Source organism: Ovis aries, chromosome 14 (assembly GCF_016772045.2).
Source record: "Ovis aries strain OAR_USU_Benz2616 breed Rambouillet chromosome 14, ARS-UI_Ramb_v3.0, whole genome shotgun sequence".
Lineage (NCBI taxonomy): Eukaryota > Metazoa > Chordata > Mammalia > Artiodactyla > Bovidae > Ovis > Ovis aries.
This window is the reverse complement of record NC_056067.1, coordinates 11,091,004-11,111,720: the sequence shown is the minus strand read 5'-3', so window position 1 is coordinate 11,111,720 and position 20,717 is coordinate 11,091,004. Positions and strand designations below refer to the sequence as shown.

At 58.0% G+C, this 20,717-nt stretch overlaps 1 protein-coding gene and 2 long non-coding RNA genes across 9 annotated transcripts in view; 1 reads left to right on the top strand and 2 right to left on the bottom strand.

Annotated features, from left to right (window-relative positions):
• GSE1 (Gse1 coiled-coil protein) overlaps positions 1–20,717 on the bottom strand; it is a 393,370-nt gene that overhangs the window by 81,383 nt on the left and 291,270 nt on the right. The gene's annotated exons all lie outside the window — the stretch shown is intronic.
• On the bottom strand, positions 1,144–20,673 carry LOC121816361 (uncharacterized). The gene is made up of 2 exons (XR_006055903.2): positions 19,136–20,673; positions 1,144–2,421 (listed from the first exon to the last, which is right to left on the bottom strand). It is a non-coding gene; the product is annotated as an uncharacterized LOC121816361 (long non-coding RNA).
• Positions 16,077–19,268, top strand: LOC121816362 (uncharacterized). The gene is made up of 2 exons (XR_006055904.2): positions 16,077–17,977; positions 18,064–19,268. It is a non-coding gene; the product is annotated as an uncharacterized LOC121816362 (long non-coding RNA).

Sequence of the window (20,717 nt, the reverse complement as noted above, 5' to 3'; positions counted from 1 at the left end):
TTTCACGGCACTCTCCTTCCAGTGGAATCATCTCGGGACCAGGATGCTGGCGCTGGATAACTTACCTCCCCCCAGGAAAACACATGCCGTCAGACGCCTGGTGGCGGTGGGGGAGGGGAGTGGGGGGGCTGGGGGGTGGTCAGGCAGTGCGGAGCTGCGGCAGAATCCGACAGAACTCTGGTCACCCAAGGTGGTGGCCGCCCGCCCACCAGCCCCAGACCCTGCAGACATACGCTCAGGCTCACTCCCTGCCAGTATTTCTCCAAACTCTGTGCACCTTTGACATTCGGGAGCACCAAGGTGTAATAAATACCCAACTTCGTCTTCTGACAATAGGCAGCCCCATTTAATTAACTGGAGCGTAAAGAGCTGGGAGGATGGGGGAGGGGACGCAGGAGCAGACACAGGGCGAGGGGATTAACCTTTCGAGTAAGCGGCTGGCGGGCCACGGGGGCGAGGGTTGGGGGGTGGTGCGGGCGTGCAGACAAGCTTGATAAATCGAAAGCAGGGGCACTGGGAGTTATAGCCCCCACCCCCAAACAGCAGATCCTGATAACCCTGTCGGGTTCCCTTGAGGGGCCCCGGAGGTCTCCAGCGTGGCAGGGACAAATGCCAGGCTGCCTTCTGCCCCGCGCTGATGGGTGAGGAGGAGGCCCTTGGGGGCCTGCCATCTAGGAAGCCACCCCACGCTCAGCCGAGCTGCAAAGAGGACGGGCTGGCGCTGTGCTTTCTGCCACCTTCCGGCCTGCTCCCGGGGGCTTGGGCGGCAGCCGAGGAGCCCTTCGGAAGCAGGGTGGAGATGCTAAAAGGGAGCTGTGTGGTCTGGGGACCTGGCCCACAGGGAGAGCTGGTGGCCCCCTGACCCCGGGCCCTGTGAGCAGAGGCAGAGGCAGCTTTGTTGAGTCTGGCTGCCGCCGACCTGCGGGGGTTAAGCCTCAGATTTAATGGGAGAGAAGAGGCTATGTCAGAGGGCAGGAGAGGCTTTCAGAGCGGCTGAAAGGCACAGACCGGTGTCAGGAGGAGCCTGTCCTGCTCAGCTGCCAATCTGCTGTGTGACCCCAGGCAAGCCACCTTCCCTCTCTGGGCTGCAGCGGAATAAACGGACACGGGTTTTTTTCCCCAGGCTGAGTTCTCACTGCAGAGTCGAGGAAACACACATCCTGGAGGGTCATTTATCCAGTTTACAACTTCCACGGCTGGCCCTCAATAGCTTCCTTTCTCCCCAACAAGAGCACTGGGGCCAAGCCAGCTCTGCACCAGCTGGACTCCCTCCAAGAAAAACTGAGGCTCCAGGGGCTGCCTGTCAGAACCAGGCAGGAGGCTGGGGCACCCCTGCCCCCACAAAGGGGGAACGAGCTCTCCAAAACAGTCCTCTGGGGGGGGGGTCCCTGTTCTGTCCCAGCCAAGGAATAACACTGCCCAAGTTCTCCCCCAAATCCTCCCACCCAGGGGAGGATGGCAGAGGTCACCACAGGTCCCAGCCTTCTTCCCCCTTTCTATGGAATTCAGCCTTTGGAGAAATTGCTCTAGAATTCCTAGGAAGTTCCCCAGAAACACGTGCAGGACACTCAATCACAAGTCCATTCTGAGCACTATTGGCCAGAGGAGGGAAACGCTCCCCGGGCAGAGGCTGCCAAGGGTGCTGCTGGCCACCTGCTCTGGCCTCACCTGCCAGGTGGCCAAGGTGTCACTACCAGTGTTAGTTGCTCAGTCATGCCTGACCCTTTGTGACCCCCAAGGTCCTCTGTCCATGGGATTCTCCAGGCAAGAATACTGGAGCGGGCTGCCATATCCTTCTCCAGGGGATCTTCCCGACTCAGGGATCAAATCTGGGTCTCCTGCATGGCACGCAGATTCTTTACCAATGAGCCGCCACGGAAGCCCATCACAGTGATGAAAGTCATCGCTTTGCTTCTGAGTTTCCAAATGAAGACGTATCCCTTGATACTGAAAGACAGCAGATCCCCAGGTCACTGCTCCATTTCACAGCACTGAAAACTGAGACTCGGGCAAATAGTCCGGCAGCTCAGTACCTCACAAGCTTAAATGCGGGGCCACCATGAACCATCCAGCAATTCCACTCCCGGGTATACACTCAAGAAAAATAAAAACACACCCACACAAAAACCTGTACACAGACGTGCACAGCACCATTATTTGTAACAGCCAAAACACCCATCAGTGGGTGAACAGATAAGGCAAGCGTGTCCCATCCGTACGACGGGAGGGTGCTGTGTGCTCAGTTCCTTCAGTCATGGGACTTAGGGACTGTGCAACTCCGAGGACCGTGGTCCACCAGGCTCCTCTGTTCATGGGATTCTCCAGGCAAGAATACTGGAGTGGGTTGCTATGTCCTCCTCCAGAGGATCTTCCCGAAGATGGTAGGGTATTTGGTCATAAAAAGGAACGAAGTCCTGACACCTGCAATGACACGGATGAGGCTTGAGGACATTATGCTAAATGAAGAGAAATCAGACACAGAGGACACACACAGTATGACTTCACACCTGTGAACCGTCCAAAACAGGCAAGTCCATGGAGAGGAGACGGAAAGGAGTGGCTGTCTAGTGCGTGGCCTTCCCTGGTAGCGCAGTCATTAAAGAACCTGCCTGCAGTGCAGGAGACCCGGGTTCAATCCCTGGGTCAGGAAGATCCCCTGGAGAAGAAAACGGCCACCCAGTCCAGTATTCTTGCCTGGAAAATCCTATGGACAGAGGAGCCTGGTAGGACACAGTCTGTGAGGTTGCAAGTGAAAGTGAAAGTGAAGTTGTCCGACTCTTTGCGACCCCATGGGCTGTAGCCTACCAGGCTCCTCTGTCCATGGGGTTTTCCAGGCAATAGTCCAGGAGTAGATTGCCATCTCCTTCTCCAGGGGATCTTCCCGACTCAGGGATCGAACCCAGGCCTCCCGCATTGTAGACAGACGCTCTACCATCTGAGGTTGCAAGAGTGGGACACAACTTAGCGACTAAGCCACAACCACCAGGTCTGGGTGACTGGTTAAGATGGGGCACAGCTGCGAACGCACAGGGCTTCTTCTGGAGTGAAAACTATTCTAGAACTAGATTACGGACGGTTGCCACACTCTGCATTATAATCACTGAAGTGCATGTTGTAAATGAATTATATCTCAATGACTCAAAAAACCAGCTGAAACTCTGAGACAAACAAGCAAGCTGGCAAGGTCCAGGAGGCGACCACCAGGAGGCGCAGAACTCCCCGAGGGGCTCTTGACTCTATATTATGTCAAGTCTGTGCAAAGATCCTCGAGGCGGGAAGGCGGGGGTGGGCGGTAAACACGGGGCTAGAAATCAGTGTGTGTGGGGGGGGTGTCATTACTGCCTCCAGAATCAAAACGTCAGGGGTCAACCTTGGCTCTACCATGTAGAGGTGTGTGACCTTGGGAAAGTGACTCCACCTCTCTGTGTTTCTGTTTCCACCTCTGGACGTGGTGCTGGTGATAACAGGGAGTGTGAAGGATGGGAAGCCCCTTAAACCCTCACCCAGGACTCCAGGCAGCCCCCTGAGCAGAGCCCATGGGGCCTCAGGAGCCCGACACCCACACAGCCAACAATCCCTCTCTGTAGCCTGGGTCTCCCTGACGTTCAGCCTTTGGGATCCCTCTCATGCTGACTGCCCTGATGGAACGGATGTCAGCAAGCCCCCTGGATGCCAAGAGTCCTTTCCCTAGATACCCTCAAGCACCTAGAAGTCAGTGAGATCCCGTGGTGGGGGGGGGGGGGCTCAGAAACCGAAGGAGGAGAGCCAGGTTCTAGAAAAGCCTCTTTCAGGTTAAGGCTCCGGGCGCACACCTCACCTGCTCTGTCCTTCTGGACTCCCCGGGGCGTGGTGAGGACGGACTAAGTGCGTGTGTGCATGAGAGGGAGTTTGGAGACTTTCCTTTTATTTATTTTTCTTCCCTTTGCACTACAAAGGCTCGCAGGATCTTAGTTCCCTGGCCAGGAATTGAACTGGGGCCCCCTGGCAGTGAAAGTGCCGCGTCCTGACCTCTGGGCCACCAGGGGGTTCCTGAGACCTTCTAAAGAGACATGCCCTGCAGGAGATGATGCGAGGGTGCACACAGGCACACGCGTGGACACGCACGTGACAGATCACTAGAGCTGCTGTCCTCCGGGGCCCGCTGGCCCCCACCTGGTGCCACTTGACCATGAAACCACACCTTCCTCCATCGGACTGCCACGTGGAGGTTTCGACCCCACCTCCACCCCAGTCCACTTCCCACTTCACTGATGGGCACCGCGGCCGCCTCTCCTGCGCCCCTGCCTTCGACCCCTCGCCCACCCTCGGCAGCCGCACGGGACGCTGCCAGCCGAGCTCCTCGGTTGCTCTGGCCCCCGCCTCCCCAACCTGGGCTCCTGTCACCCCTGAACTGCCCATCCTGTGTTTGTTGTCAGGGGTAGGTCGACCCCTGTCCGGGGTTCCCTGTGTCGTCCAACACAGCAAAAAGCACCCCCAGCTTCTGAAAGCGCCCCACCCCCCGCCAAAGACTGAAAAGGCTACCCCAGGCCCCCGTAGCATCCCCTACCCCACCCCAGGTCACAAGCCAGCCCCGGCCAATGGAACTTTCCACAAAGATGGAAACACTCTCTTCCTACCCTATCCAATATGGTGGCCACCAGCCCCACATGGCAATCCAGCAGCGGGGCCGGAGTAACTCAGGAACGGGCGTTTTGATTTTGTTTCATTTTGAGCCATTTCATTTAATGCTTTACCTTTCAATGGTTAACATGCGGCTAGGTCTGGTCCCTGGAAACTCCAAGTGTGGCCTACGGACCAGCCACATGGGAGCCACACAGGCCTGGGGAAGGGGGGACGCAGATGACCTCAGAGCCTCGAGGGAGGGAAAGTCCCCATCTGCCTTGTCAGGTACCACCTCGACCCACTTGAATCAGAAGCTGCCCCTTAAGAGCCTGGGTGACTCGAGGGCACGGTACGGTCTGTGTCTCCTCCCTTCACACCTCCCCCATCTTCCGCTTTCAAAATCCCCTAATTCTTCAGAATCTGTTTCCAACACCACCTCCTCCAGGAAGCCCTCTCAGATGGCTCCAGCTGACTGGGAACTCAGTGACCTCCAAGCCCCTGGAGTCATGTGCATCCCTCCATGGGCGTGCTTAGCTCCTCCCCTGTGCAGGTGGCCAGGAGGGCCTCAGAGACATGACCTCTGACTTACTTTCCACCCTCTGCTCTGCCCCTCCTGGGCCTGGCACCCAGCAGGTGCTCGAGCACTACCCTGTCAGCTGCAGCTACAAGAAGCCAAACATCTTGCCAAATCAGGGCAAGGAGAACAGACCAGTGCAAGGAGAACAGAGTTGGTTACAGGCTATTTGCTTTATTATTCCTTCCACTCGGCTTGCCCCACCGGTCTGACCCGCTGGCCGCCTCTCTCCTAGCCTAGCGCCTGGGAGGTGACAGAGCCCTGAGTCAAAGGCATCAAAACCAGAAGACAAGGCCAGGCAGGTGGAGTTATTGGTTTCAGTGAGCCAAATAAAGCCTCACATGCTTTTCATGAACCTCTCTCTCTGCAGGTCAGGAGCAGGGCCACAGCTCTGGCACACAGCAGGTGTCAGCACCCCGAGAGCTCGCCGGGAGCCCACCTCTGGGACCCCAGAGGCCCCTGCATGTCGCGGGCAGAGGCGGGTCAAGGGCAGGGGCTTCCCTCCCACAGCACATTCCCTCTCGCCGCCACACCTGGTAGCCTCCCGTGGATCCCGGGCTCTGAAGATCTTTCCTAACGCCAAGGCTTCGAAGGCCAATGCTGACCAAGGGCGCAGGCCCCCAGAAGCTCCCCTGGGAGCCTGGGGCTCACACAGGCCACACTTCATCGCATTAGGCAGCTCAGCCTGCCCCCCAACAGCTGTTTCTCCGAAAAGCTCAGTGGAAAAGCTCAGTGCGAGGAGCCACAGTTCAGCCTGGGAGCCTAGGGCTGCGGGTCATATCTTGGCTCTAACCCCGGAAGCTGCCAGAAACATCGCTTTTGTGCGTCCTCCTCTGCCGGGCAGGGGATCGAAACCCCTGCCTCCACCCCCGCGGCTCAGGCAGGAAGTGGCCTCAGCCCCACGCGGAGAGACGGTCTCCAGGGGCTGCAATATAAACACGCCTGTCCAGGCTGAGGGCAGGTGCAAAGCCCCGGAGAGACCCACCCAAACCCACACAAGCCTGACGTGGCTCCAAGGCCTCCCCACGGCACGCTAGGGCTACAGTGTCATCTGAAGTCACGAGTTCCCAAGAAGCAGGGGAAACACGGGTTAACAGGAGGCTGCCATCACCAGCTGAGGCCTGCCCTGGACCTCCAGGCCCAGTTGGAAACAAGACAGTGACAGCAATCACACTAAAGACAATACTGATAACAGGGGGCCATCCGTGGAGGGCCGACCAGGTGCTGCACACCACGCTAGGCATTTTAAATGCACAGACCCTTTACTTCCCACAGCAAGCTCGGGAAATGTCACCCTCATTTTACACTCAATTAAACCGAGGCACGGGGCTTCCCGAGTGGTGCTGGTGGTAAAGAACCGGCCTTTCCGTGCAGGAGACACAGGTTTGATCTCTAGGTCGGGAAGATCCCCTGGAGAAGGGCATGGCAACCCATGCCAGTGTTCTTGCCTGGAGCATCCCATGGACAGAGGAGCCTGGTGGGCTACAGTCCATGGGGTAGCACGGAGTCGGACACGACTGAAGCAACTTAGTTCGCGCACAAACGGAGGCACAGAGCATCCAGGTAGCCTGCCCAAGGTCTCACCGGGAATAAACGGGAGAAGAAGGATTCAAATTCCGGCCACTTGGCTTCTGAGCCCATGAGTTCAATTCTCATACATAATGGAGGCTGCTCCTGCCGTTAAACCTGGGAGCGGAGGAAGGAGTAACCGGTCCTAATGGGTGAGCTCAGAGAGGCTTCCAGACTTCTGACCCCGGCCTGCCAGGGAGTGGAAAGATCCCGTTCAGAGCATGGCAGAGGGTTAGAGAAGGTCAGGCTAGACAGACAGGCAGGGGATTCACTTCCAGGGGCCTCACCTCCCATGCTAGGAAGCTGGGCTCTGCTGAGGAAGGCAGATCCCAGCAAAACCATCCTGGAAACACTAACCTACTACACAGAACGGTTCGAATACGGTGGAGGCCTGTTACACCCCACGTTGGAGGGGACCTCAATAACACCGGCCACCGTCGTATTCTAGATCCAAAGGGGATCTGAACCCTATGGGGGCCCCCAGTGTGACTCCTGGGGGCGGACGCAGAGCAGTGGGGGCGTCCGGTTTCTCCCCTGCAGGCATTGCCCCCGCCGGTGACTCCACTGTTGTGAAACTCGGGGGCTCAGGAGCCCTCTGACTAATGCTCCCCACTCTCAAGCCGGGCCTGGGCCTGCTCCAGCTGTAACTCTGCTAATGAGATGTCAGTTATCAACCCCATCTCTGGATGGAGAAACTGAGGGAGGGAAGGCTGAGAGGGTTCCCAGAAGCCTCCTCACCTGGTGACTCGCCCGTTTCTGGGTCAGGAGTCTAGCTGGCTGCCCCAGCCAGATCAACCCCTGTGCACTGAAGTCCAGGATGAATATTCATGAGACTATCTGGTTCCACACTTTCATTTTGGCCCAAATTAATAATTTACCACGGAGTTCCATAAAAATCAGACATAACTCATTAGCAGCTCCCCAAAAGGCACTCCAGGCTTCTCACTGATCCTGGGGAGGGGCCGGTCTTTCTTCTGTGACAAGTTAATGAGGCCCTTATTTTGAGCAACAACTCTTATTTGTGCAGGGATAGTGAACTTGGAACTTGGGGATCCCACTGCCGTGGGAGGCCACCCAGGTGTGAGCCCTGTCTTCCCAGCTGCCCACAGGGGCGCCAAGGCCTCTGCTCGAAGCCCCACCCCAGTATGACTCAGGACACCTATGGAGCTGTCCCTGTAGATGCATAGACTCTCTTCCCCTGGCAGACAAGGCTGCCACCCACCTGGGCTTCCCTGGGGGCTCAGACGGCAAAGAATCCGCTTGCAGTGCAGGAGACCTGGGTTCGATCCCTGGGTCGGCAAGATCCCCCGGAGAAGGGAATGGCAACCCACGTCAGTATTCTCTCCTGGAGATCCCCATCAACAGAGGGGCCTGGCCGCTACAGTCCACAGGGTCGCAAAGAGTCAGGCATGACTAAGCGACGAACACGTTCACTTTCTTTTCTTTCACCCTCTCTCTACCTGGACGGGGAACCGGCAGGTGAATGGGGTGCGTCCATGTGCAACAGACTCTGTATTCCGGAGAGGCGCGCCCATCGCCCACCCCACACGCTCTTGCTATTAACAGCACCTTGCTATGCCCCCATGGAAAGGTAGGGCTTAACTCCCCTCCAGCTGATCCCAAGCAGGCTCATCCCTCACTGTAATGAACAGAATGTGACACCATGTGACTTCTGAGGCTAGGTCCTCAAAGGCCATGCAGTTTAGTTTCTCCCTTGTGAGCCGGGACCCCAGCCTTTGGAGCACCGGACCCTGATACAGGAAACACAGCTTCCCCGAGGCAGCCATGGTGGAAGGAAGCCCAAGCCACACACACATGGGGCCACACAGAGATGCTGGACCCAGAGCCCCGGCTGGGGTCCTGGGCAGCAGCTAGCACCGCCTGCCGGGCAGGAGTGGGACAAGCCCTCAGATGACTCCAGAGCCTGGCCAGCAAGTGTCCTCCAGCCTCCCAGTCTTCCCAGCAGAGGCCACAGGCTTCACAGAGCAGAGACCAGCCACACTCCACCGTGCCCCTCCTGAAGGCCTGACCCGCAGCACCTGTGAGCACAATAAACGAAATCCTCCTCTATCCCAGGGGATCCTGAACTCCCACAGGCCCACCCACCGGCCCCCCCAGCTGTTGATGTGGCCCACCCCGCCCTGGGCCAGCGTCCTGTGGTGAGTGCTGAAGCAGAGCTGGCTGAAATCTGCCCGTGCGTGAAACCTCAAAAGAGCAGTGGTGGGCAGGAAGGGGCATCTTTACCCCTGGGCCCTTGAGATCGAAGGCAGAGGCGGATGATACCTGCGACACTCATCCCCGGGCCCGCCCCCCTCCACGCAGCTGCATGCCCTGCCTCACCGCACCCCATCCTTTCTCCACTGCTCCCCGCCAGGCGGGCAGCCCCACCCCACAGGCCCCTCCAGCGAGCTCAATTAAGACCCAGGCACCATCTCCTCCTCCCTCCCTTTATGTTCCCGCCTGGCCCCTCTTCTCTTGTCAGATAATCACGGGAAACCGGCAAACGGTTGACACAGTTACCAAGACAACAGAAGTTAGGACTGGCGAGGAGGTCTGAAAGCTAATCCTAAATGAATTACAGGACAAGAGTGACAAGGGGGTGGGGACCCGCGTCAAGCAGCTTCAAAGAAGGCCCCAGCGTCTGAGGCAAGGTGCCGTCTGCCTTCCGCGTGGGCTCTGTCGCGGGCCTGGGGGTGCTGACGCTCGAGTCCTCTGGGGGTGGGGTGGTTGGAGAAGGGATTCATTCAAATGAAATTCTCCACTGGAGATAGTCTGGCAAGGCCACCCACCACCCAATTAAGACTCAGGGCCTGGGGTTCACCCAATTTTGTTTTCCTGATGTAGGGGGGTGGGGGCCAGCAGAGAAGAGGCCAGGATGATCTAATCGAGGCGATTCCATGGTTTCTTCACTTATTTAGAACTTGCCATCTTGTGACCAGAGCAGCAGCATGGGCCCAGCTGCCTGACAGCAATTTTGAATCTGGGCAAAGGGGCCCACAGGCAATGTCCGCCCTGACCAGGCCACTGCCCCTGGTCAAGCGTGACTCAGTCAGGCCCCTCGGGAACGATCCAAGACACGGGCAGCTCAAAGTCCAAACGTAGCTGCAGCAAATGATTCCACAGTGCTTGGTCCAGGCCTCCTGCAGATTTGCTCCCCAGACACTCACAAGACCCCAACGAGGGAGGCCCTACCGCTGGTCCACTTGACAAATGGGGAAACTGAGGCCCAGAGAAGGTGAGTAACCTGCCCAGAGTCACACAGCGTGTCAGGAGCTGAGACCAAATCAACCCCAGGGCTCTCGCCCCAGTCTTTGCTCCACCCGGCGCTGCAGCATCAGAAAACGTCACTGACCTTGAGGCCTGCCGGCAGACCCCCGAACGTCAACTCCTGGCTGCCCCCCACCTGAGAGGCAGGCCCACAACCCACTCACACCCCAGGAGGCCCTCCCGGATTATCCTCACCCCCTGCTCGTTCACTGGCCAAGGACGCCTCTGGACACAACAGCCCCGTGCTCAGACGCCCCGGGGACCGGCTACCCCGGCCTAGTTTCCGCACTCAGGACTGTGTCAGACCAGGCGTCACACTCGAGTGAGCCTGAGAATCCCCTGGAGGGCTCGAGGACACACAGACCGCCAGAGCCCACCACAGACTTTCTGCCGCAGTAGGTCTTGTTCAGGGCCAGGGGAGCCGGTCCTGACCATCTACACCTTCTCAGCTCCCAGCTCGTGCTGACACTTCGGGCCTGGGAGCCCTGCGTGGAGAACCGCTGGGGTGTCACTAGCCCACGCTCGAAGCCCCTCGCTCCGCCCTCCCCCTGCCGGACCCTGTGGCTCTGAGAGGCGCCCCCTGCCCGACCATTCGCCTCCACGAGGGAGGCTGTCCGAGCGGCCATCCCCAAATAGACGGGATAGGGCGCATGGCCACCTGCCCCAGCCTGTACCTCCAGACGCCCCGCCTCGCACTGCCTCCCCGCCTGTTCTTTCGCCTGGGCCGTCACGGCCGTCACCTCCATGCTGGTCTCCCTCCTGCGCCCCCCACCCCTGACCACTGGGAACCTCCTCCCTGAGCCCCGCGGCCAGGAGGGCCTGCTCAAGGCACCCCCCCCACAAGGCTCCCATCTCATCCCCAGTGGCCATGCGGACACCTTCAAGGCCTCAGGACCCTCACACAAGTGTGACCCTGTGCCCGGGCCTTTCCTCTCAGACCTCCCCAGGGCTAACCTCTCCCTTTCTCGGAGTCACAGGACACACACTCTGGCTACCCGCTCCGTTCTCCAGATTCTCAATCATATTTCTGTGCACCGGGGCCGGTGCCTGGCACGCAGCAAACACGTTTGGGGAGTAAACCAGCGAATTTGGTACTTTAAAGCCTGGATTCCCGCCCACTTACAGTAGGACTGGTATCACATTTCACGGACCTTATGACCCTGGAGACCCTCCAAGTGTGGCTCCGATCCACCCAGTGATTTCATTTCCCAGCACCCTGCTTTATCCCTCCTCACCAAGCCCTCCCGTGCGTGCCCCTAAAACTCTCCTTCCTACCCTTCCGGGGAGGCTCTGCCCCCCAGGGGAATGGCCCGCTTCCACCAGCTGCGCCCTGCCCCCACTCTCCAGTCCTCATGCCACTGCCTGGCCCCCAGAGGCGGAGAGCGGCCCACTGGGTGGCCAGGGAAGCCCCTTCCGCAGGAGGCTCCATCCTGCCCACTCATTCTCTCCTTCTCGTCCTCAGACCCAGGGCCTCGGAGCCTGGAAGGTGGGGCTGGCAGCCTGGACGCTCTCAGGGAGGAGGTCTCCACCCTCTTCAAGGACACACAGGCTGCAGAGCCCTGCCACCAGTGGGCACCTCTAAGAACAGCCTTCTCAGCACACCTAGTATGAACTTCACATGCTGAATGTCTTAAGAGTGGTTTCCCTATTCTTTTTAAAGGTAAGTGCATCTTATTTGTTTACTCATTCATTCATTCATTTTTGGCTGTGCTGGGTCTTCGCTGCAGCATGCCAGCTTTCTCCAGCTGCAGCAAGTGGGGGCCGCTCTCCACTGCGGCTCACGAGCTTCTCACTGCAGCAGCTTCTCTCGGTGCAGAGCAGACTCTGGGCATGCAGGCTTCAGCAGCTGCCCCGCGGCATGCGGGATCTCAGCTCCCAGACCAGGGATGGAAACCCCTGTCCCCTGCATTAAGCAGGTGGATTCTTAACCACTGGACCTCTCGGGAAGTCCGGCTTCCCTATTCTTGTTCATCCCTCCCACTATATTAGCCTCCTTCCACCAACCCTCACGCCTTTGGCACACACCACTTCAAAGGCCTGCCTCTAATACCCGCGTCCTCCGCGGAGTCATTTCCTCCACCAGGGGAATGGATCCTGGGAGTTTCCAGAGCATTCTGTCCTCACTCATCTCACTCCCTGCTCATTCTAAAGCAACCTGAGGATGAGACACAGATTCCTTCGCTGTCCCTGTGGGGGCCACATTGGGCCCAGCTCAGATGGTGATCTTTAGGTGGAGACAGACTGGTTTCCAGGTGCCTCAGTGGTAAAGAACCTGCCTGCCAATGCAAGAGAAGCGAGTTTGATCCCTGGGCTAGGAAGATCCCCTGGAGGAGGAAATGGCAACCCACTCCAGTATTCTTGCCTGGAGAATCCCATGGACAGAGGGGCCTGGTAGGTTACAGTCCACGGGGTGACAAAGAGTCGGACACGACTAAACCACAGCAGACTGGCCCAGTGTCCCTGGAGGACAGAACTAGGTCAGATGCATGCGTGTTCCGTGTGAAAAGCGACACGCTAACCACCCACGGTGGTGTGGAGGGGCTGACCCTCAGAGACCACAAATGGCAAGAAGGGAGCGGTTAGCCCATCTGATCGCTGAGGTCCCTTCTGAGTCCCCTCTGAAGTCCCTTCTGTGACTTCCCAACCCCACGGGCCATTAAGCAAGTGGACAGATGCCCACTGGGCGGCAGTCCAGGCCTGGTCAGAGGGCGCTTCCTGTCTGCCTCAGGAGGAGCGGGAGAAAGACAGAGGAGGCCCTGATTCTTCAAGGTTGTGGGCTTCCGCTAGGGGCCTGGACTTGGGCGTTGGGGGTTAGACCTGGGCCCAGATTAACACCCCAGGCAAGCACTGGCCTCAACTGTAATTTGGCCTGAGGGCAACCATCAATCCCACCTGAGCAGTGGAAAGCCTGGCATTGGTGGGAACAAGCCAGAAAAAATGCATTTCCCCCTAAAGACTTGTAAAAAAAAACTCACTGATTTTTTTCCTCTTACCCCAAGCTTTCACAGCTCTAAATATGCCACACTTAGTAATTTTACGAGCAAACTAAGCTATACATCACACAGTTTTATGTTCCTAAATTAACAAAAGGACTTTAAATCTATATGGAGCTCTTAAAAAAAAAAAAGCACTGCATCTATTTTTATTCCCTCACCCCCAAATTCCCTCTTTCTTTCTAATATACACCCCTCATCCGCCAAGTGGCTTCAAAATTTTTGATTGTGTAGCTAGACCATCAAGGAGCGACAATTCCAAGTATGGATGCAGATCTGCTTTGCTGAGTACCCCGTAAGAGCTGAGGCCACTCTCCTTTGGGAAAGGCTATTGGAGGGGCTATTAAAGCCTGACTCCACCCCCCCACCCCCTGCAAACTACAGTATGCTAAGACATTCCCAAGTAGATGAAGAGTTCACGTAGTCCATGTCTACCAGTTCAATCTCACCAAAAACCTAAGAATTAGAAGTCAACAGGTCCCTTCAAGGTCTTCTGACATCCAGGTTCTTAGCTGCAAAGTACGGGGTAGACCAGATGACCAGAGGGGCCCATGTACACTTGATCTTGGAGAGAAGGCAGTATGGTGGGGCTGCTGCATTCACACAGGTCCGTGTCCAAATGACATGGAGCCCTGGACTTGGAACAGAAGTCTGGGTCCAGACACTTCATCCCACGGCTGGCTGTGTCTCTGGGAGCTGGGTGGCCCTGGCCAGCTGCCCTCTGGCTCTCCTCTGCCTCCTGCACAGAAGGAAGCAAACCCTCCCAGCCTCTGCCCCTGCCCCATTCTAGGGCAGGGATCCAGGTATCATAATGACTGCCTGCTCCCAGTGCATAAAAGGAACCTCTCCTGACGCCAAGAGCCAAGAAGATAAGAAGCGGAGGGTCTCCAAAGGGGCTATATCAGATTTCCACCCATGGAGTAAAAGTAACACGTTTAAGGCAAGAAAAAGGCTTAATGAGAACCAAATTGAGCAGGGGCGGGGGGTGGGGGTGGGGGGTGGGAACCAGACCAGGCCCCTCAGAGAAGGGCTGGGCCGCAGCTGGGACAAAAGGGCGCCCCCCCCCCACCCCCCGCGCCCCGCCTGAGAGCCGACAGATGGAGACGTGGCGGCCCCTCCCCACTTCCCAGGGGTATCGGAAGATTAATTAGTGACTGCCTGGAAAGTGCTAGATGGGAGCCGAAACGCCTGTCCCTGCTGAGTTTCTGAGCTGTAAATAAGCAGCTTTCTCAATCACCACTGAAATAGCAATGTTGTCCTTTTATCTGACTCAGATCCCATTAGGCCCAACTTGCCCCCAGAACAGGCTTCGGGTGTTCCAGAGCTGCCCGAAAGCCCTGGGTTTGCTCATGACCCCGCGGCTTCCCACGACGAGCTCTGGACAAGCCAGAGCTGGGCCTGAGCTCTGTCACAGGTGCCAACGGCAGACACCCCCCGCCCCCCAGTTTCAGCTCCTGAGGGGGCCCCCGGGATCAGGCAGCTAGCATCTGGAGGCCCACAGTTCTGACCGGCCCTCACCTCCAGCCGCCTGCCCCAAACCAGGTAAGCAGACCCGGGCTGGCCGCACCCTGGGGCCTTCTGGAAGCAGGCTGGGTGGATGAGAAAGAAAACCAGGCAGCTTCCCACAGGCCACTTGGGCCAAGAGTCCCTTCTCTCAGGCACCGCCACTCCCAGCAGGGGAAGCCCACCATTTCCAAGCCTCTCAAAGGTGGTGCAGAGAAGGACCCAGGCCGGCTGAACCTCAGGGGGCCGCTCTGCTCAGTCCTCAGTCGTGTCCGACCGGTGGCAACCCCATGGACTGTAGCCCACCAGTCTCCCCTGTTCAAGGGATTTTTCAGGCAAAAATACTGGAGTTGGGTTGTCATTTCCTTCTCCAGGGGAGCTTCCCAACCCAGGGATGGAACACACATCTCCTGGACCTCCTGCGTTGTCAGGCAGATTCTTTACCCACTGAGCCATCAGGGAATTTGGGGGTGGGAGGTGGTGCTGAGGGGAGGGAAAATGTTCTGGGGAGACCCGGATTCTCTGAGAGCAGGCTGTGTTGCTTTAGGCCAAGCCCCAAGCCTCTCTGGGCCTCAGTTTCCTCACTGGAGAATCAGGAGTGTCCTTCCCAGCAGTGGACAGTAGGTCCCCAGGGGAAACCAGGGTCACCCAGAGTTCAGCACGGGGCCGGGGTGGGGTCAGCTGACAGCTGAAGAGTCCTCCCTCTGCGAACTCCAGGAACAAGATAAGGGGGCCGGCAGGGCGCCACCGCCAACACCAACGGCCAATTCCCTCCCTCGCTCGTTCAACAAATATTTATTAAGCAGGGACTCTGGAGCCAGGCTGCTCGGGGTCAAAGCCCGGCTGCACCATTCACTGCCCTCGCGGCCTCCACCTCCCATGCCTCAGTCTCTTCAGCTGGCAAATGGGAGAGTGTTAACAGCTGGTACGGAATGCACAGCAGAGAAGCAGTGGCTGCTGCCACCCCTTCATCCTGATTATTTCCATCCCTGTTATCACCACTCTGGCGCTGAATCGAGCAGGAAAGAAACACACAGTCCCCACCTGCATGGAGCTTGCAGTCCGATGAGGCTCAGGAAAGGGGGTAACTGGGCATGCGCGCACACAGAAGGGAATCTCGAGTGGTATTAAGAGACCCCCACCCACCCATCCACCAACCCCAGCTCCCTTGACACACACCTGTGCCTCCTCCTCGTGGCATAGGAGGTATCCTCCTGGACACCAAACCCCCCAAAAGTGAATGAACACCAGAGGCCAGACACTGCGTCACGGGGTGCAAGGGGCCTGTCTGGTCCAAAGATATGAATTCAAGTCCAGCTCAACTGCTAAGAGGCCCTTGTGATTTTCTGCAAATACTTCCACCTTAATAATAATTATTATCATAGCTGTCACTTCTCCGTGTGAACATCACCCCAGGCACTGTCCTCAGTGTCTCGCAAGGATTCCCTCGCTTAATCCCTTATACCAGATGTCAGCACACTTCCCCTGCAAGGGCCAGATAATGGGTGTCAGGTTTGACCGGCCTTGTCCCAGCAAGCCCATTTTGCTGCTGGAGTGGGAAAGCTGCCACAGATAATACACGGAGAAACGGGCCTGGCCGAGTGCCAGGAAACTGTTACTCACCAAGTCAAGTGGTGGGCCACAGAGGGCTGACCCCTGCCTTACATTGACACTGAGGGAGACCCAAGTAGGGATCCCATTTCACAGATGGTAAAATCGAGGCCCAGAGAACTCAAGTCACCTGCTGAAGTCACAGCTCGGGAGAGACAGAGAACTTCAGACCTATGCTGCTGCTCAGCCTCAGTCTTGGCAAACAGGAGGAGCTTCGCCTGATGCCAGCCTGACTGGGAACGAACTGCCCCTCCACACCCGCCTCGCGCCCCAGGGAATGGCTGGATGGTAGGTTCTGGGTCCCGGCTCTCTGCAGTTGCACACTGTGCTGGGATCTGGCCGAGGGGAAGAACGGGGTCCCAGAGGCTCTGGAGCACACGGGGTTGGCCCAGTCCAGGCCCCTCCACCCTGGGCCAGAGGGGTGGGCATCGGTCAGCTTTGCAGTCCAGCTCCTCCATTTCCCAGCTGGGTAAGCTGCCAGCGCCTCTGAGTCTCACCTTCTTCATCTGTGAAATGGGCAGACGACAGCACTCACCTCAGGGGCTGGAATCAGATTTACAGGACAAATTCTGGCAAAGCACTAAGGGAGCCTGAGGCCAATCACAAGAACCAGGTCACTCCTTTTACAGCTCTATCTGCTACTCTAGGATGAGCTGCCTGAAGTCAGGGGAAGCAAAGCCAGTGGACCACAGTTCTCAGTGAAGCCTCTACACTGTGATGGCGAAATTATAAAGTACAAACCCTGGCGAGGAAACCAAAAAAAAAGAAAAAAAGGAGGACACGTGCCCCTCCATAGACCCAGAGGACGTGTGCCCTGACCTCCCCAGGGTCCCGACCTGCAGACCTCACACTCTGCTTCTCAGGGATTCACACCAGCCACGACTCATTTCTCTTAATTGCTCTGGATTTCCTAGCCTGACACTTCCTCCTTTTCTCTCCGAGGCTCCCAGTGTAAATAGAAAATCGGTCACCTGATGAATAAATATGTGCCAGCAGCCACCCAATGGCAGGTGAAGTGGGGTGTAGATTACAAACACCTGTGCTTTAAAGACGCCTTGTACTTAAGAAGATTCATTCTTGCTACAAACGTGTAGTGAATGTCTAAAAGGCGAGACACAGCTCTGGGGGTGGCGCAGGAGGTACAGGGGGGTGGCGGGAGGGCACTGGGAGCCGCCAGCCAGAGCTTGGGCTCAAAGGGCCTTGGCACCGCTCTCCGCCACCCGGGGGTCTTCCTATGAGGGAGCCTGGGGGAGCCTTGGGGAGCGGGCTCTGAGCCTGAGGATTGGGCCCCGGCACCCTTTTATAAACTGGGGATTCCGGTTCTAATTTGGACCGGATCTGGGAAGTGCAGTGCAGAGGTAAGAGAAGTGCTGGGTTTGCATCTCGGCTGTGAAGGAAAAGAGACAGAAGGCAGTGCAGATCCTGAGAAACATGCTTCCTGCGAGAGCGGAGACATCAAGCAAGAGACTAGGACCTGTCAACTCCGGGGAAGGGACCCAGACCAGCCACAAAAAGACTCAGAAAGAGTAAAACGGGCAGCTTCCACCCAGAACTGAGAAGTCCTTCCCACTTTTTTCCTCTTCCAGCCTCCCCCTACTCTACTGACTGGGTGAAGATGTTTGCCCTGGCTCAGATCTCCAAGAGCTGGGTCCTGCCGGTGCCCATCCCCTCCCCTCACGCCCCTCCCAGGGGGATCCGGGAGAGCTGCAGGAGCAACAGCCAAGATGAGGGGGTGGGGGGTGCTTCTGAACAGAGGAATAACCTACCCCGCCCCCCCGAGCTGGCCGCATGCACCTTTTGCCAGGAAAGCAGTTCAGGAGTAAACTGGCAGCCTCTGCAGAATGGTAAAAGCCCCAAGGTGAGAAGCCCAGAAACAGGAGAAGTCCCCTCTTCTCCTTACACACCCCCACCCCTGCAAATCCATGGATGCCCCAACTTCCATAGGAACTGTGTGACAACGCCCAGGGAAGATAAGACTCTCAAACGAAGGAAGGGGAAATAAAAACAGCTCATTCCTAGAACCAGCCGTCACATGCAAACCAGCCTTCCTGACCTGCGGGTCACGTGGCCTGCCTGGGGCAGGCTTGGTGAGTTGCTCCCGACCCCAGGGGACCCTGGAAGGGGGTGACAGTCAGCCAGCCAGCGGGACCCCAGGAATCACCAAGGTTGCCGCCTCCTTGACCAGGAACCCTGGCTTGCCTGCTTCCCTTTAGCCTACATGTAATTATTTTTAGGGTTTCAAAGTCCAAATAAGGTGAACACAAGAGGGGCTCCCCAAACCTCCTGCTGTCACCCCCTCCCCTCTCCTTTGGGCTGCAAGAGCAACTTGCCCCGAAACAGAAAGTTACCGGGCAGACTGCTGTCAGCGCGCAGGAAGGTTAGGGAAACAGGAAGCCACGCCAGCCACCCTCCAGAGCTTCCCCCGGCCCCCTCCTTCGACCTCGGCAGGCACAAAACCTTCCAGGGAATCCCAGGCAGGAAGGGGGGTGTGGGGGTGGGGGCAGGCGCGCCACGCTCACGCGGAGACCGTGCAAGGGGCTGGCTGGAGGCAGAGGAAAATAAGCCCCAGGACTGGGGGCTGGCGGGGGGCGGGGGCGAACGCATGCTACCCGATCAGGGCGGCCTGCAGGAAAGTAACTTCACACCCGGTGCTTAATTCACCTTGGAAGGCTTGAGTGCCCCGGCCGTTCGGTGCGCGGCCACCACGGAACCGGCTCTAGGCAGACAAAAGGAGTGAGACGCGCTACCCGTGGCGGCGGTGCGGCGGGGGCGGCGGGCCGGGTGGGCGCTCCCCGCCGCACGTAGCGCACACACCGCCGGCTGAACCGCAGCTGGAGCAGCCGGGGCCGCGCGCTCTCCCCGGTCTGCTGGGAGCTCGGCGGACCCATCGCCCCGACCCAGGCCGGGGGCGGGGGGGGGGCAGTGGGCGCTGGGATCTGGAGGAGTAGGTTAGGGTGGGGGTCCGGGGCGCGCCGGCGCCGCGCGGGACCCGGGGAGGCGCACAGAGCTCGCTTACCTGGTAAGTAATACAGAGGCGGCTTCAATCCAAACATGATTCAGATTAGAATTCCATAGTGGCCAGAGAGGGATGAAGAAGGAAAAAAAAAAAAAATTAAAACCCAGCGAAGAAACCAAAAGCGCCGTCCGAGCCACGGCGCTCAAAAATGTCCAAAACAATAAAATTAAGCCAGAAGAGCGATTCCGACGGCGGCGGAGGGTAAAAAAATCTTTTTTTCTGTTCCTTCCTAAAATGATCAAAAGCCTCTCTCTCCGGCCAGCAACCGGGCAGTTTCGGCCACCTTGGCCCTGGCAGATCCACAATGAGGTAATTGACGACCAAGGACGGGCCGGAGCCTCCACGGCTGCCCGGTGTCTTCGCCGCGTGTGTATTTTCTGCCTTTTGGACTTGAGATGCAAATAAAAGAAGGAGGGGGGCGCACGGCGGAGGGAAGCAGGCGGGAGAGAGGAGAGGAGCGCGAGAAAAATAAAGGGGGGAGGTGAGGGTGAGGAAATTGGGGGGTTAAGATCTTCAGGGATTACTCATTTGAAAGAAAAAAGAGAGAGAGAGAGAAGCAGCCCCCAAGACGTGCGAGTAGCAATCTCTCCTCCATTCAGCCATTTGAATGTCAAGGGCGAGGGTCAAGGGACCTGTTTCCAACAGGGTTTCACGTTCAGAACCAGAAGGAAAAAGGAAGGGGGGGTGGCGGGAGGGGGGTATCTCTTGTTGCCAAGGAGAAATCGGCTTTGTTTTCGTTTCCCCTTAGCTACTGGGTGAGGAGGGGCGGGGTGGGGGGGGGCGGGAGAGAAGAGGAGGGGGCGAACGGGGAGGAGAGAGGAGAAAATTAATACCCAAACAGCCAAGAAGTACCGAGGGGGAGATTTCTTCTCGTAAATAAAAGAGGCAGCGACTGCAAACAAGTCTTGGGCAGGAGAAAGCAGGCCGAGGAGCCGGTTCCCCTCCCCCCTTGCCACGAACCCCCCCTCCCTTTTTTTTTTTTTTTTGGGTTATCTCCCTGGCCCGGCGTCCCACCACTGACTCAGAGAGCAGGGTTGGGGGAAGGAGGAGAAAGAACTCGGCGGGGGCTCGGGCGCCCGGGCAGAAGGAGCAGGAGGAAGGCGAGCGGGCAGGCGAGAGCGCGCGGCGGTGGAGAGCCCTCGATCAATTTTCATGCAAGAATCATTATCGGTAAATTGGAAAGCTGGCTGCCTGACAGCAGATTTGTCTCCCCTAATGAAAGCGAAAGGGTAGGGGCGCAGCGGCGGCGGCTCCTTCCGTCTCTACGCGGCATCTTCCGAGAGCTCCATGCTCCGCAGGGCGATAATAATAGTTTCACTTGCGAGCTTCCCCCCGCGCGGCGGCTGCCGCGCTGGGCAGCAGATCCATGCGAACCGGGATCGGGGCGCAGACAACTGGGCTCCCCTCTCCAAACGCGGGGAGGGTGCTGCTGCTGACGGCGGGGTGCTCTCCTCTGCCCCAAAGCGGGGGCCTCTTGCAAACTGTGGGCGGCTGCGGGCGCCGCGGGTCCCCCCTCCGGCTGCCCAACTCCGCGCTCTGGCCGCCCGCCCGCCCGCCCGTCCTCCCCACCCACGTCTGACAG